We start from the raw sequence: 17,863 nt of genomic DNA on the forward strand, positions 1-17,863 counted from the left end.
TGGGAAATGCTGAAGTACTCAACACATTTGTTGCCTCATCCTTCAAAGGCAGACCATTCTTCCAGACCTCTGTGCATACTGGTATAAATTGGAATGGAAGGGGGAGCCAACAGCAGGGGACCAAAAAGTTAGGGAGAAGCTGGTGGGATGCACCTGAAGGTGTTGAGGGTGCAGATGTGATTGCAAGATTGCTGTCTGTCCTCAGTGAAAAATCATGATGGCTGAGGAAGGTCCCTGATAGTTGGAAAAAGATTAACATAAGAACAAGCTTATCTTTACAAAGGGAAAAGGAAGATCTGGGGAACTACTGGTCAGCTCTACTTCTGTGTCTGGAAAAATCAGGGAGAACATCCTCATAGACTCCATTTCCAAACACATGAGGGACAAGAATATAATCAGGATGAGGAGACATAGAAATTCCAAGGGCATCATGCTTTACCAACCTGATGGCCTTCTGTGACGAAATGACTGTGGGTGAAGGGAGAAGTGAATGCAATATATCTTGGAAGGCTTTTGAGACCATCTCCCACAGCATTTTCAAAGGTAGTTTGAGGCAATGTGTGATAGATGGATTATTAGAAGACTGGAAAATTAGCAGGAATGGCAGGCTCCAAGAGTGGTAACTGATGGCTTGAGGTCAGCTGGGTGGCCATCAACAAGTACAGTACCCAAACGGTTTAAACTAGGACTACTTGTTTAATATCTTCATCAGTGACCTGGATGATCTGACAAAATGTACCCTCTGGAGATTTGTAAATGGCAGTACATCATGGGGAGTGGTTGACATACAGTGCAGCTGAACTGCAAGGGCCTGGAGAAACTTTAGATCTGGGCGAACAACAGCTGCACAAAATGCAAAGTTGTGCACATGGGGTGGGGTAACCTTCTGCATCAGTGCTGGCTGGGAACTGACTGGCTGAGAAACAGCACTGTGGAAAAGGACCTGGGGGTTATGACAGGTGCCAAATTGCATATAACCCAGCAATGTACTCTCAGTGTAAATAAGGGAAACCACATACTACTTTAGGAGGAGCTTGGACAGCAGATTGAGGGAACTATCTCTACTTGGCATTGGTGAGGCTGCACCTGAAATACTGTGCCAAACTTGTTTTCTCCACTTAAAGAGAGATACAGAGAAACTGGATAAGGTCCAGTGGCAAGCTACAAAGATACTTAGGGATGTGGAGTACATGGCCTATTAGAGAAGGCTGAGGGACATGAGCTTGATTCATTTGATAGAGAAGAAAAAGGGATGATTAAATGTAGCTTACAATTTCTGAAAAGAGAATTATAAAGATATAAGAGCAAAACTCTTTTCAGACTACTAGTTGGTAGTTACTAGACAACTAGGCTAGTTACATGAGCAAATAGTTAAAATTCTAAGAGGAAATAATTGCAAATTATGACTAGGGAGGTTCATACCAGAATTTTTGAAAAGTTTATTCTTCAGTGGGTAGTGTGGGTATGGAACAGCATATCTGAAGAGGCGGTATAATCTCCATCTGTGAAGGTTTTCAGGACACGTCTAGCAAAGCCATGGCTGACCTGACCTAGTGTTTGTTGGTCACAGTCTCATTCTGGCTGGACTAGACAACCCCCAGAGGTTTTCCGTCCAACCAACATATCTAAGATACTACGACAACACTTGCTTCCATCATACAAGGGAAGAGATAGTGGCTGGCATTTAATGTTCCCTTTTGCAATCCTGTAAAGTCAGTGTTGCTCAAGAATATTTTTGAACCTTCTCTGATTAAGGGCAGGGAGGTTTTCTCACAGATGTGCAGGTGGCCTAGTGGCAGACAAAACATCATGGACACTTCTTATGAAGAAGTGAAAAACAGCTGGATGGGTTTGAGGAATGGCAAGCATGACCACTCTTTTCCTGGGAGCTCCAGAATTCATTTTGGGGGGCTTCTTACCATTATGCTAGAAAGCAGTTCTATCAAGTGGACCTGGTACAGCTGGTAGATGGCTCACAGAGATATCTTGCCTCCTGTGCTTTCTACCTTATGAACTGTAAAATATTATTTGCATTTTTACCTGTTGATCAAAACATATCACATACCTTTGTATTTGCTTATGCTGTAAACTGGTCTGGTATTGCCCTATTAATATCTGCATCCTGCTCAAAATCCTTCAAGATTTAGTTTCTTCTTTCCCTCTTCCACACCTTAATGAATAATTACACTTTCCCCCACCCCTCCAAAAACCTCCAGTCCAACAATCTGGACCGACAGTGTTTGAGCATGTCACTCTTTTCTATGATTCTTCAAATCACTGTAACCTTTAGCAAGGCAGAAAGATGGTTCAGGTGTTTTCCTGGGACTTGGCAAAATCTTGTTCAGTTCTCTGGGCAAGCTGCTTATACTCAGATCTGAAAGGGCATTCAAACCTCTGATTTTTACAGAAATATATAGGGATAGCATCCTAAAAAGGGTCAGTCCATATTTGTTTTTACAGGGAGATATCTTGTGTGTTTGTAATCTTTGTCATGTAAGACAGCTTTTGGCTAAGTCATTAAACTGTAGAATGGCCTGACATTATATTTTTAATATATGTAAGAACAAGTGATGTAAAAACAGAGGTAAGGATGTCTGCCATGCTAGGGTCCTAAATCAGCAGAAATGTAGTCCCCTCTCCTCTCCTCTCCTCTCCTCTCCTCTCCTCTCCTCTCCTCTCCTCTCCTCTCCTCTCCTCTCCTCTCCTCTCCTCTCCTCTCCTCTCCTCTCCTCTCCTCTCCTCTCCTCCTTCCCTGAAATCCTTAGGAGAGTATTACATTTTACTCAGTTGTGAATTTTAACTCCTCAATATTTAGCCGCTTGATTTTTTTTTCTTTGAAAGACCAAAAGGGATTAAAGCATAAACTGGATTAACTACTCATCAAATGCAATTTTGTTAAGTGAAACTGTATTTATGGGGATGGGATGGCTCAGTGGATTGATGATGAGATACCATTCTAGGTCACTTGTTCAAAGTGATGTTAGTCTGGTAGTGACTGAAAACACATTGCTTGCCATCTGGGAGCTTTCTAGCAATGAAGCCAGTAGGGAACTAGTTGCAGTCAGGTCCTGAGGGGATCTCCATATCCTAATACATGCACCAAAATAGCCAGTAACTGCCTTTCACAGGCCAACGGGAAAGACGAAGTGCTAAGAACAGGTAGAGCAAGATCTGACACAATAGACAACAGTTTTAAAGCAACCTATACAAATCATACTTAAGATACTTTAGCAAGGCAATGTCAGGAAACTTGCTCTGTGGAGTTCATAATCCAGACTTATTGGTCTACTATTTCATTCAAATGCTGAGCTGCTTCTCACAAAAGCTAAGAAAAGAGAATGAAATGTCTTTTGAATTGAAAAGAGAGCAAGCTTTTAAAGTCATCTGATTGTCAAGAAAAACATTTGAAAAGCAAGGCTATTAGGCTGAGTAATTTCCAGAGGAAGGTAGTGGACATGCCCTTACTTGAATCACCTAAAAGAAAGATGAACTCCTCCCATCACTGTTATCTAATTACAAGGATGAGTAAATAGGTATGGGCAACATTTTCAAACCTGGGTTCTGAAAGTTTGACACAATATCCAAAGGAACACATGAAAAAGGTGGGGTGGTTTTCACGCAGACTTTCATTAAGAGTAGTGAAAGCTCAAGGTCTCAGCCCTGATTCTCAAATAATGGAGACTGAGAATTAAAATCAAATTGCCTAAAAGTTTAGAATAAAACCCCCCCTATTCTTTACTGCATTATAGTACATGTAAACAACCCCCCCAATTATTATCAAAGCAAGAGAAAGTGTAGGTGTTGTTACATGGTTGACTGAGAACATCCAACCTATTTGTTGGAATTCTTGACTGGAGACATGCATTAAAGGACTGTTGGTGGCAAAGAGAAGGTCATCAGTTAAAAAAGTAACATTAGGAATATTGTCACCGAGAAATCCCTGGAAAAGAAACAGAAGTGACTGTTCTTCTGCAGCTTCCCAAGGTGTGAACCAGAACCTAAAGCCACCCTCAACACAGTGAGTGGAAAGATCAGGAAGGGAGAGTGTTGATCCAGACTTGAGCAATTTCACTTTTCTGAAAGAAGGGGAACTGAGTACCCTGGTTTCCAAAGCAGGTGACAGAAGCAAAGGTAAAAGGTGACAGCCAGGCCTCCCAAGGGTTCAGGTTTCCTCCCTTCCTGCTCTAGTCAGCCTCAGGGGAAGGACTTTGATAGAGTTTTGCCTGTGGGCTAAAGCAGCCTTACATTGTGTTCAATGCTGATGTTCAGTGCTGGGAGTGCTGGTGGACAACAAGTTGACCCCGAGCCAGAAATGTGCCCTTGTGGCCAAAAAGGCCAATGGTATCCTGGGGTGCATTAAAATGATCGTGGCCAGCAGGTCAAGGGAGGTTATCTTCCCCCTCTACTCTGCCCGAGTGAGACCACATCTGGAGTTCTGTGTCCAGTTTTGGGCCCCCCAGTTTAAGAAGGATACGGAACTGCTTGAGCAAGTCCAGCGGAGAGCTACAAAGATGATCAGGGGACTGGAGCATCTCCCTTATGAGGAAAGTCTGAGACACTTGGGGTTGTTTAGCCTGGAGAAGAGAACACTGAGGGGGGATTTTATCAATAACTATAAATATCTAAAGTGTGGGTGTCAGGATGATGGGACTAGGCTCTTTTCAATAGTGCCCAATGACAGGACAAGGGGCCGTGGGCACAAGTTGGAACACAGGGAGTTCCACCTCAATATGAGGGAAAACTTCTTTCCTGTGAGGGTGAGAGAGCAGGGGAACAGGCTGCCCAGGGAGGTTGTGGAGTCTCCTTCCCTGGAGACATTCAAAACCCGCCTGGACGCGTTCCTGTGCCCCCTGCTTTAGGTGTGCCTGCTCAAGCAGGGGAATTGGACAAGATGATCTCCAGAGGTCCCTTCCAAGCCCTACCACTCTGTGATTCTGTGATTGGGGAAGACCTTGTTGTGGCTCCCCACCATATTGGGGAAAGGGAAGTGGTATCCAAGCACATGGCCTGACTCTCCGCTGTTTCACCCCAGCTTGCTTCTGCTGCCATCACGTTCAGTTAGAGAAACAGCTACAAGTTTGGACAAGCTTAATTGAGAGTATCACAGTCGCTTGAGGAATTTTGATGCCCCCCTTGCTCAGAAGCTGTTTTCATATTTGGTCCCCCTTTCCCTGTCATCCATTGTTGAAGACTGCAGCTTTGCTGAAATCAGAAATGAATGGCAGTGGTGACTTTCACTCAGGTGCTGCCATTCACACACTAAGCTCCTCCACCTCAAAGGCCTGGCCAGGCAATGCTAACAATAAACAAACCTTAATAACTCACAACTGCGGCTGAACCCAGCCCTTAATGACATTGTTCAATACAGCTTCAACACTGTGAAGAGCTTCACTGCTTCGTTCCCATGCTCCTAGGAGCACTTCCAGATTGGCTTTACCAAGGGTGATCCCAACAGCTTATTCTAATTGTCTTGCTTGTACAGTACAATGAAGCTAACCTGCCGTGAAACCTGATGCTTTCTGCAGGAACAGGTTATTGCAGGGTAACAAGTGGCTTTTCTTTCCAAAGCCTCAACTGACAGTACAGTACCACAGGGGGGCACTCACATTAACATGTACACCTCCCTGAGCTGCACACCACCTTGCAGGTGTGCACAGATGCACCGCAGAGCTCAGAAAGGTCTTGCAGGGAGGCATGGGCTTCGAAACGTGGCTGTAGCCACCCTTCATCGTCTATGTCTCCATGCAGCAAACTGTTGGTTTGTATTTTACTTTGCCTTTTGGGTAAAAACAAAGCAAAAGCTGAAAAAAGGTGAAACTCTGAAAAAAACCAAAAGGCAATATCTGCTAGCACTGTTTTTTGTGCATGTGCTAAAGAGTTTTGACCCTGGGAAAAAGGTATTGAAAAAGTCTGAGAGGAGAGTGGTGAAGGCATAATTTCTGATTTCCATCAATAAGAAAACAACTCATGGAAACTCCTCTCTGATCACACAGTGTGGCAAAGGAAAGTGTGCTGCAGACAGATATTGCTGGCAAAGCTTGAATAATTACTGTTTGAAAGGGTTTATCTGCCAGTGACTCCTCAAGTGTCTGGCAAATCTGTAGCTATTTGAAAGCAAAGTCTGAACTTACAATCAAGTTCTTTCTCATTGCTGCTGCAGATGGTTTGATCAAGTGAAAGTGTGGACCGCAATGCATACATTAGTGTTAGAGGAGTCAGACCTTTGATGCTTGCCTCAATATTTTAATTTAAGAAATGCTTGTGGATTATTAAGTGCTGTAGATAAAGGAAGTGCAAAATGCAAGATATTTGTTTTCCAAAGTTTTGTGCTTCTCTGAAGCTCAAAGCCAATATCACACGGGTTGAGAGACCATCACAGGGATATGTTAGCAGCCTCTCAGATGAGAACACGAACAGCCCAACTCAAAACTCTGGCAGAGATCACCAGGCAATATTTCTTGGTTGTAGGGCTTTTTTTTTTTTTTGAGGTGGGGGCTGTGTTTTTTGTTTTTAGGTTTCTTTTTTTTTTTTTTTTTTTTTTTTAATCAGCCCCTTACAGACACACCACCAGCCTCAGCCTCTTTCCTGAAAGTCCACTTTTCCTCGAGGTGCATCACATTCTGTCAGAAACAGCCCAGTGCATATTGTAACCTGGGAATTAGTAGACTTGGTCAAGATTTTGTAAACTACTTAACTTCAGCTTCACATGGGTCCCACTGTGTAAGCAGTTTAGTCTAATATTAGTCTTTTCTGAAAATTTCACCTCTGGAGCCAAGAAGGACCAGATGGATAAATGAAAGGGGAATGTGACAGTAATCAAAATCTGTCTGGTCCAGACAGATAAATATCAGGCTAGCTTGAAGGTTTTCACCTCTCTGCTGCCGGGAGTTATATTTTTTTCATGGCAGAGCACTGTGGGCTAATTTCATAGCTGGTGTAAATCAATGTTGCACAATATACCTTGGTGGAGGATGCTGATTTATGCCAGCTAAGAATCTGGCTGCTTGTACTCCTACCAGCACTGCACTGACTTATAAATCTTCTTTTAAAAACCTGTGGATTAACCAGAGGAACTGTCACTGAGAGCTGCATGTTTCAAAATCAGCTGCCAGAAAACAGGGGCGCCCTATTTTCAAACCAGGATAAAAAAATGTAGACACTGAAGTGGGATGTGGAAACCAGAGTCCCCCACCACCTGTGAAAACTGGGTTTAGAATCAGGAATTTAGCTGTTCAGATCTGCTCATCTTGCATTCCTTTTGAGTTTTTAAGTGATTCACTTTCTTCCCCATTAAACATATATATTTTTAATCATCCTATTGCTTTACCATTGCTCCTTCCTTTTTTACTTTCTTTCTTCTCTTTTTTTTAATGTACGTATATATACCTGACTCCTTAGAGATCACTTTGTCTGTCTCTGTGATTGCTGGAGTCAGCCAGCAACACGACAGGACTTGCTTGTTTACATAGCTCTGAGGGTTATGACAACACATCAGAATGTACAGGTGCCATGTAAAGATGCAGCTTGCAATTAAGATCAGTAAAGCTGACTATTTAATAAAGAATTCCTTCATTTTATAACAACCTGATCTCATTATTATATACACAACAAATCAGCTCCATGAAGCTCTTTAAAAATTTTGTTCTCCTTTGGTATTAAATATTTGAGCTAAAGTTAAGAATTAAGATTTGCAAAACAATTGCATTAATTGAACGGAAAATTAAACCCATAAAACATGGTTAAATGCAATTTCCTTGTAATTACAGTAAACGTGCTGCCAAGATAATTACAAAACAATTTTTAATATTTTTTTTTTAGTCCATTTGGTGGCATTTCACCCCTGCAATATAGCAGTCAGAGGTAAGCAGATCAGGCAAGCACTCTTCAGATGCCAGTTTGATTTGGGCCTTTAGTTAAAGCGTGGCTTCAAGACCAAACCAGTTTTAAGACTGCTCACTCAGCAGAGTGGAGAAAACTTCTTGCAAAAACCTTTCCTCAGACTTAAGCACCAAGCAGGGGAAATTTCAGGAGTAATCTGCCACTTTTAGTAGTAAAATCTTGTCAGAGCAGCTCTTCATAGAAAAATTCAGTCTTCTCAGGTTGCTTTTGAACAATAGCTTGAGAAAGTCTAGTTTTCCCTTTAAATACAGCTCAGAATACCCACTACTTCCTACCAGCCAAGGATCTGGATGATCTGATGGCTATCTGTAACTTGAAGTGGGGAAATTTTTCTTTGGGCTTTTTTTTTCCCCTGGAATTTCCTTCCCACCATATAACAGGCACAAGTGGCTGCTGCCTTTTTTAAAAAACATAAGGCAGTTCTTCAAGAATCACAGTTTCTGCTAAGAAATGCAACCAGATACTCTGTTTTTACCTGTAGTCAGGTGGAATGTGTGGTCTCTGCAGATGTCAGTCCTTTGCTAGAGGACGGGAGATTCCTGACATGTGGTATGCCCTTTATCCCAGAGGAAGGCAATGACACGTTAACATGTCACATCTTTATCCTTCCATCTTAGAAAAGTGCAAAGTAACCTGATGACACATCAGATACGCACTCCTCTTTTGGGTTTGTTCTTTTGGAATGAGCTTTTCCTTTTCTCTTGATTTTTTTACTTTCTACTGTTTGCCTGTGTTGCCTTTCCTACAGTGTAATTAGAATAAGTATTTTTCTGGAGCTCTTCCTTTCATATATAAGCCAATTCATCCACACTGGATGAATTTGATATTCCCTGGAAAAGGGCTGAGTTTATTGACATAAAATAATCCTTGGCCCAAATGACTGAGTGTGGACAAGCAGGCTGGGAATCTGGATGGAGATCCTGCTCTGAGAAGATCTTGGATCATGCTGTAATTCTGAGTCCAGTATTTTCTTGCTTCTCCTCTGCCAAACTATCCTCCTTTGTGCTGGAAAAATCCCCTACTATCAGCAAGGGTTCACATCTTCCTTACTTGGAGCAGGCCTCACTGATGTATCATCTTCATTACACTATAGAGTTCTGTACAAAGGTGATAGGGGACCTTTAGAGTTACGGACGCATTTGTTTCTCATCTGCAAACAGGGCTTTCACTGATGTCCTATTCTCAGCCAGTCATTTTTCATAATTTCTAAGTTAATGTGTTAGCCCCACTAGTTTTCTCCCATGTCATTATTTATTTTGTAAATTTTTTGATAGTTTATTATTTCTTTCTTCATACAGCTGATCAACTTCTGTGAAGATTGTAATGAACACAACTTTTTTAGGCATTTTCTTGTTTCAAGTGCTTATGCCAATAAAGTTGGCCAAATAAAGATGTATTCCCCCGGATTCGTGACTCTGAATTTCAATCTGAAAACGTTGGAGTTTGGACGTTGTACCTACCTGCATTTAACAGCACTGAGTTTTACATGGAGTAGACCTACAGTAATGCAGCAACTCCATTACCTTGAATAGACATGACTGTAGGCCGTACACCTTTATTTTCATTTTAATTGCCTGAGCTCTTTCCATCCACGGCTGCTCCTTGCACTACACTGAAGCTCTGTTCTCAGCTACAGCCCTTGGCTTATGACAGACGGCCCAAGTCCAAGTAGTCACCACAATTGCTTTCCAGCCGGCTGGTAGCTACAAGCTTGCAGGCTGTAGAGCTTTGCCAGAAGAAAAGTGGTATTTTTGATCTCTTTCTCCCTTGGCCTGATGGCTTATCTGGCTCGCAGAGGGAGACTCTGATCGGTGAATTATTTCAAAATACACACCTGGAGCAGAAAGGAACTCAGGATGGGAAATGAGGGGAAAAGGATGGCAGGGAGGTAGAAGTCAAGAAATGTTTGGGTTTGATGTGGAAAGATCAAGTGTGCTGTGGCCTGCCTTGTGAGGAAAGGAGTGTGCCTGGAAGGCTGGAGAAGGGCAGGCTAACAGGAAACCACTGCAATAACTGTGCCTCTCCCCTGCACACCATCTACCTGTAGGCACCAAAATTCCTCTCTATGGGGAAGCGCTTGGTGATCCATTTGCTTCAGTGTCTGCCAGGGAGAGCGAGGAGCTGCTGGGACAGGAGGAGCTGCATTAACATAAGGGCTCTTCTACACAAACCTGCTACTGGCTGTGTGCGTGAGGGAGGAAGGGAGAGAGACAGGTGTGTGTTTGTGTGCGTGGGGATCAATCACACAAACAAACAAACAAAATTACATCCAGGAGGGAATTTCCTTCCTGGCTGAAATGCCTCTGCCATCTGCTTTGTGGGGAAGTTTTCTGGATTGTACAGTCCTTGGTGCGTGGCAGCTGCTGATGCAAACGACTCACTCAGGCACTTCTGTCCTTTAAGCCTGTGTTTTTCAAAGCTTCCTCTGTTTTCCTGTCTCTTACTCATATCATCAAGGGCTGGGACTGGAAAAATGCATGCAGGTCAGTGCCTGCTTCTGAGTCTCCCAGGTACTGCTGAGCTTGAGCAATAAGGTATCACATAAATTTGGCTGCTTCCATTTTTTTTCCCCAATGATAGTGAGAAGTTGAATTTGTTTTTAAGAACCTTCAATTTCCAGTCCAAATTAGTAATTTCCTTTAAACTTGATCCTCACACTTCTTGCTTTCAGTGGGAGTCTCTAACCATTTCAAAAGAAGGCAGCAAGCAAAACAGATATCAATGTACTATCACAGAGTGATGTGTTTGGCCAAAAAAATTGGCATCTCTCGACTACTCTGATTGTCTGTTTCTGTGTTTTCTGGCAGCTTTGAGAGGTTCTTCACCTGATGATTCATCAAATCTTAAGGATTTTGCTTTGCAAGAGCTTCCTTGGCTTCCTGTGTGTCCTTTTACCCTTGCTTTATAGGCACTGATCTGACCAAAAAATGCCCTCCTGGTATTGGCTGTTGTCTCCGCCAAATGTGCATCACAGCTGGGTTTGGACAACTGGAGGGGATGGGTGAACAGCGTGTCACGTGGCGACACTTGGGCTGACCTTTGGGCCCTTTCTTTGGACAGCCAAGGGGGTGAGAGGGTCCTGCTGGATGTGACAGGCCATTCAGTCCCCATGGGAGCTGTGTGGTACCGAGCTGTTGGCAGGGCTCTGCTGCTGGGACCCTGACTCATGCCATGGGGGACTGTGGTGACTCCTAGGTCACACCTGTACTGCAGGTAGGGGCTGAACCCTGGCTCGCTCCGTGCTCTGTCTTCCCCGGGCGAGCCAGGGTTTACTTACTCCCTGGAAGGTGAGGGAGCCAGGAAGCTGGTGCAAACCAGAGCATGCTACGAGATGACAATATAAATACATGCTGAGAGCAATGGGGCCAAATATGTCTCAAAAGCAGCAGGACCTGAACACCTAACAGCAAGGGGAAACCAAGGAAACCAAACACTCAGAGTTTTCAAGTGGCAGCTGAGGTGAGGCTGACATTTTTCCTTTAACCCATGAGCAGAGTCAGACAGACGTGAGTCAGCCTCAAATATTGTCCTTTCTCTGGTTTACAGCAGACACATACTTTAAAGCTCTGCCATATCATCTTCGTCATGAAAAGAAATCTCCTGATTCAGAGACTTCTCTAAACCACTCAAGATTTCTGTGTGTGCTTTCCCTCCCCAATAGCTTGGAGCCCTGAAAACCACAGCCTTTGCTGGCAGACAATAAAGATACGACCTAAAGTATTCAACAAGAAAAAAAAAAAAAAAGAAAGGGGGTGGGGGGGTGGAAAAGGAGGACGGCTGTTAAGGAGGCTTAGAACATGTCCCAACATTTTCTGCAGGTTTTTTCCTTTCTCGAGGCAATCAGAGCACTGCCTAAGTTTTGCACCTGCCATGGGCAAGTGCCTCCGTCTTTTAGTGAAATAACTTTATGCATTTTTAGTGCAAGCCCTGGCCTGCTTTGTATCCTGCTTTACCTGAATGATTATATCTTCTTTACTTCGTTAACTTTTCAATAGGCTATGAAAACAAAAGCTGTCACTCTGATACCTGCCATTTGATATTCAGCAATGCCTTCAGTACAAAAAGAGCCCCTCCATCTCCCAGCCCCCACCTCCAGGCATCACTTGGCATGATCCTGCTTGTAGCTGTTCACTGTATCAATACATAAAACCTTTTCCTGCCCATGGGTCTTTCAGCAACAACCTGATCCTACATCTATGAGTATAAGCTTTGCAACACTGATATGAGTGAGTTTGGTAGAGAAATCAAAATCTACTGTCCAGTGAAATATGAGTTTGCTATGATTGTTAGGGCACCTCAGGGGAGTACTCATTTGAACAGACACAGCCCCAAGGCCCAAGACACCTTCTCCATGTGCACACACAAACTAAAATGCTGTAATTTGGTATGGCTGGACGTAGGGACTCTGAGGATTCTCAGAACTATATTTCGGATTTGCAGAGATCATAAAAATTTGTTCCAGGGTTAGCTCATGTTCTGTGGCAAGAAAAGAAGTCTTCAAAAGTCTATTTTTCTAAGATATCTGGGCTTTATTTGCCTGTATATCTAAATTATTAATTTGCAGACCTCTACAGCTAGTCATGCTAGTACAGGAATCCCTTTAGACTTTTTTAGCCCAAAGATAAGCTGTTGGCTCTTGGTAAAGGCCAGCTCTCAGAAGACATATAGGGGGCTTAGGGTGGGTGGGCTATATCATCCTCATTTATTCAAATAGCCTTCACTTGAGAGATCCCTTAGATGAGGAAAATCTGCCTGGAAAACACAGAGACCACATAATAGAGCAGCGTACAGCTAAACAGGCACGAGGGCAGGTAAAAATAAACAAAGGATGTATGTTTTGGGGGAGGAATATTTTTTTGGATGGATTCAAGCTGGAGGTGTAAGGGTACACAGAAAGCCACAAATTGCTGAGGACAGAGCAGTTTGTAGATCAAACGAAGCTAATGTTGCTTTGGGATGTAATGGCCCCAATGAAGTGATTTTCCAGCACCTTCTGAGAAGAGATGGGAGAACGACTCTGTGTTTCTGGTAGCCTTAGCTCTGGCGATTCAGGGAACAGCTTCTCCATGCACTGGCTAGTCTTGTACTCTAGGTTCACACTTGGGTGCAGAGACTAGAGAACTGAAAGTCTGGGTTTTCAAACTAAATGAGCATTTCTGGGTATCCCAGTTTAGGGTGAGAACCTCTAACTCCGGACATTAAGAGAGCTGGGGTTTTGGGGAGTGTTGAGCCTGTGTCCTCTGAACATGAGTCTTTTTATGTCCTCTCAGGTTGGGCATTACAACAGAAGAACAGAAAGTTTTGATAACCTGTATTCTGGTGCCAAGGTAAGACAGTTATGGAAATATAAATTAAAATGTTTTTAGTGTATCAAATTTCCAGTGATGTGAATGGGAACTAATAGGATCCTGATTTCTCAGCACTTCTCAGAATCAGGCCATTTCTACTTACCGGTCTAACTATGGATCTAACTATCAGCATTCCTGCTTCTCTGTTTCACATGCTTCTCTCTATAATCCATTTTTCTTGCATCTGTCAAAGAAGGTTGCAGACATAGTAACAGCAAACTTCACCTTAAAACAGAGGCCAACCAACAAACTCATTATTTTAATGAAAATATTCACATTTTTAAGTTCCTTTTTCAGGGATTTGGAGGATCTCTCTGGAGAAATTTGACTTTTCCTTGCAAAAATAACTGTTAAAATATTAAAATTCTTGTCCATCTTATTTCACTGGAGTTAGCACATTGTAAATGGTTCAGACCTGAATCAAGCATCTCCCTTTCCGCTTGGCTTTGAAACTTTCTTCCTGAAATTTGACTGGGTCTGTATAACCAGTGCTATTAATTCCCAGTATAATGTTATGTAGTGCATTTTGTGCAGAGAACCTGGCAGTTTGACAGTGAATAATAATTCCAGGTCAAGAAATATGCTCTTAATTATTTCATGATCTCAATGTCTTTAGGGAGGGCATTGAACAGGCCCTGGAGCAAGGAAATAAAATGTTTCTTTAATTCCAAAAAAATCCTGAATGAATTTCTGGGCTTGTGATAGATAGCAGCTACTCTGTTCTTTAAGGTGTTAAACCTGTGTTTCTTTGGCCAACTCTGAGCTGAAGCACACAAAGTAATCCGAAGAAATGCTTAATTTTCTAGAATAGTGTGGGCATCTAGTAAATCTTCTTGATAAAGTGGGGAAAACCAGCATATTTCAGGTGCTTCCACTTGAGTTTGGAGGACCAGCTTGTGACACATGTTTTTGAATGCATGACTAGCATTATAGGGGAATGTGATTCCAGTTTTCAAGCTCCACTGTTAGAACCTGTTGCAAGCTGGTGGTAAAACTCCTCTTTTGGCCTCCCAAATAGTGGCCCTACCTACAGTACAAAACATTCCTAGTTCTATCATCTTGGCATTAATTATTCTAATCTCTTTTCTAATGTTCAAGCTGTTAATTTAACCACGTTGTCTAAACTTGCATTGGAAATGGGGCTGGATTTGTTTCCTTGCATGTGCAGACAGAAAAGCTGAAGGTAACTTATCAAAATAAGTATAAGATAACAGAACTCTGGGTTGGCAGGAAAAAAAAAAGAAAAGGAAAAAGAAATAAGATATTTGTAAGCTATTTTCTCAAATTGCAGAATTCTGTGTTTATCCGAATCTGGCTTTAAAAACAGGTGGAGCTGCAAGAAATCTGCTCTCCTGAATATTTTCTCTAATAAATGTGAGGATAATTTCTTAACTCCATCTGTGTGGAATTAAACACAGAGCACTGAGCTATGAGCAGGAGTCAGGAATGTCAGCTTTGCGCATCTTACACTACCTTTTATGGACCATGAAAAATCGTTTCTGTTCAAATTGAATTTTCATACAAATCTCAGTTTGCTCACAGACATTTTGTAAGCATCAGTGAGCTAATTTAATATCCTAATTGGCTGGCTAAGGACTCCAAAGCAATGCAGACTGAGTAACTTAATCTACAAGAAACTGGTAAAACTCCATAAAAATCCTGGTGAACAGGTGGTTGTCACAAGACTCATTACAAGAAATCTTGTGGGCGACCTTAGTAGAGGTAGCAGTGATTATGTGTGGTGTAGAGTGACCTACTCCCTCCCTTCAGAAGGTGACATGTTATCTCTTATACAGCTGTCCTCCAACTACATAAGTGACTTCAGTTTTTAGTGCCAACAATTCAACACCTTGCCCAAGCATTAATCTAGAAGACTGTTGGCTTTTGGGGACTGGGACATCAGAGTTATAACTGGTACAACTGAGGAAAGTAACGTGTGAGAGTGCGAGAGGTCAGACTGGATGGGTACAATGGTCTGTTCTGGCTGAAGATGGTGTAAACTGGGAGGAGAATGCGGTCTCCCCTCTGCTTGTTTGGCAATAAAACAGTATGTACATCTGTAGTCCCATACAAATAATGGCTGGTTCTAATAAGTATACATAAAATATAGGGAAAGTACACCTGTACTACCATGTAAATAATGGCTTGCATCAATAATTATCCAAAAAATATACATTCACATGGAACTGCCTGTTGCTGTAAGTTATACAGAATATATTTTCTGCCAGCAATATAGACCGAAAATGCATGAGGATAGGAAGGAGCTTTTAATGTTAAAACCCTCCATATCATTTCCTTCTTTTCCCTTTCTTCCTCCTCTGGCTGAAAGCAAGGTCTCAGGGTCTGCCGTAACGGTCCATGTTCTAGCAGGGCTTTTTGAACATGGGTTTAGCTCCTTCTGTGCACTCCTCACTTGGCTGCTGTTCCATCTGACTCCGAATGAAGCGAGTACAAATTAAAGAAAGAATGCAGCCCTAACGCCTACACCCAGAAGCTTTCAAAACAGAAGGCTGCTACACCTGTGGGGATAGAACAAGTGTATCAGTGTCCCGGGCTCTGCCCCGGCTCGTCCGCCTTTGTTAGCTGGAATGTGCCGATGAAACAATCAGGTGCAGTAGGCGCGTGGCAGCCTGCTTAAAAACCGATTCTTTGGAGACAGGGAGTGGGCTGTGAATCATGCATCCACATAATCTGATGATAACAATTTTAAATGTGGTGATTAGTGTATAATGGAAAGTATTGTGCTATTTGGTATGATTTGTCTGCCACTGCACTACCCAGTATTTAGAAGGTCTCATCTTCTATGCACATTCTGATTCATTCTAGTGGCAAACGGATAAGTTAACTTTAGGGGTGTTTAGGTACTTATATCTTGCTCACTCACACAGCACATGCATGCATGTATATATAGTCTATTACCTTGTGGATCACTGTACCAGCCTAAAATCATGGACGTACTGCTGGGCAACACACAAAGCAGTATTCCTCCCTGTGGAGTTTATAGGCTCAGTTATGAACGCTAAGTATGGGTAAAACTGGCCTCCTCGCAGTACGAGTGCACCTAGCAGCGCGTAAGTGCTGTTGAGAATAGCCACCTAAAAATCAATATGCATCTAGCTATTCAGCTTAATGAATATGGCCAGCAAGTTGCAACTTCATAACTGATCCTTTCCTTCAGGTGCCTTCACCAGACTACACATTCAAGCATACATCTGCTCCCTGTGAATGCTAGGAGAACATCAGTAAGCACTGGCACACCTGAGGGACATTAGTGTTAAAAACATTGAAAGTAGAGTGGGTCTCTCTGGGGTTTGGTGAGAAAAGTGGGAGGCAGCAAAGCTGTGTTTTAATTGTGACAATGATTGAAAAGCACAATAAAATAGTCTCACTTTGGGACTAGAGATGTGTCATATTTGCTTTTGGTGAGATTAATTTTGGCAGTATCTTGTAGCATCAACTTTCCATTTCAGGTCTTAGCTCACTGGGCATTTATAATACAAATAGATTCAGGGCAAATATCTGTTGACAGGGAAGAAAAACAAAGGAAGCAAACAAAAATTAGAGAAGAAAAGCCATGGCAAAACCAGATGCCCTTTTGCAGAAGTCCTCTGACAAGGTGAATCATGATCTGGGAGAATTAATAACTGTAGACAGCATTGGATTGGTAAGTTTTTCCTTTTCTTAAACACTGAACCTCTGCATGTCCTTGCCATGAATACATAACAAATAGGACCAGGAAGTTAATTAATAGATCACTTACTTCTATTTACTCACAAAAAGGAGTCCAAAAAGAATAGCTATTTTTCACATAGCTTTAGAGCCAGACCTAGTTCTTGCTTTGGCCAAATTATCCATCATGTATGACATGCATAGGAAACCTGAAAGATAAATTATTTTTGTTATAATGAAAAGGTAAGTAGAATATACAGATGCAACTTCTGCTTATAAATTTAATCTCAGTTTTGATTCTGAACAACGCAAGCTCAGGTGGAAGATCTCCATCCGGCAATGGCATCCTGCTTCTGTTAGACTGATTGATGTGGCTAAAAAGGTGTCTCCATAATAAGGCTTTAGGTAGCCCACTGAACTGCCTGGCTGGGTGTTCATATGAATCTGATTAAAACTGTAATCAGGTTTGAAATGCCAATGGCCAACTCTTATACAAGTCACTTGGACTGTAGACAGAAGAGTTACTTTCCTGGAAGCATTTGCAATGAAGCAGATCTTCAGTGTACACACACACAAAAAAAAAAAAAAAAAAAAGAAAGAAGACACAAAAGGGAGAGACTGTGTAAAAAGGGCAGCTGTTGTTGGCAATGGAAAAGCCTCCTAGGCTCCACCTGCCTTGCTCGTGCCAGTATCTTTAAGTACCACCTCCCCTGACATGCTGAATACACATTACTGTCAAACCCAAGTATTAGGTGGATAGATATGCAAGCCCACACTAGCAGCCAGCTCATTTAGGGGAAGTGTCAACAATTTTCTGCAAACATCGTACGTGGTATCTTGCTTGGAGTTTGCTCAGGAGCACATGCACAGTGTGAAGTAATGTGCTCTTATTTTACAAGCTACAAGTTGAGCGCCAATCAACAGCACTGCCCGGCAATGGAAAAAGT

The sequence above is a fragment of the Phalacrocorax aristotelis genome, chromosome 2 (assembly GCF_949628215.1).
Source record: "Phalacrocorax aristotelis chromosome 2, bGulAri2.1, whole genome shotgun sequence".
NCBI lineage: Eukaryota > Metazoa > Chordata > Aves > Suliformes > Phalacrocoracidae > Phalacrocorax > Phalacrocorax aristotelis.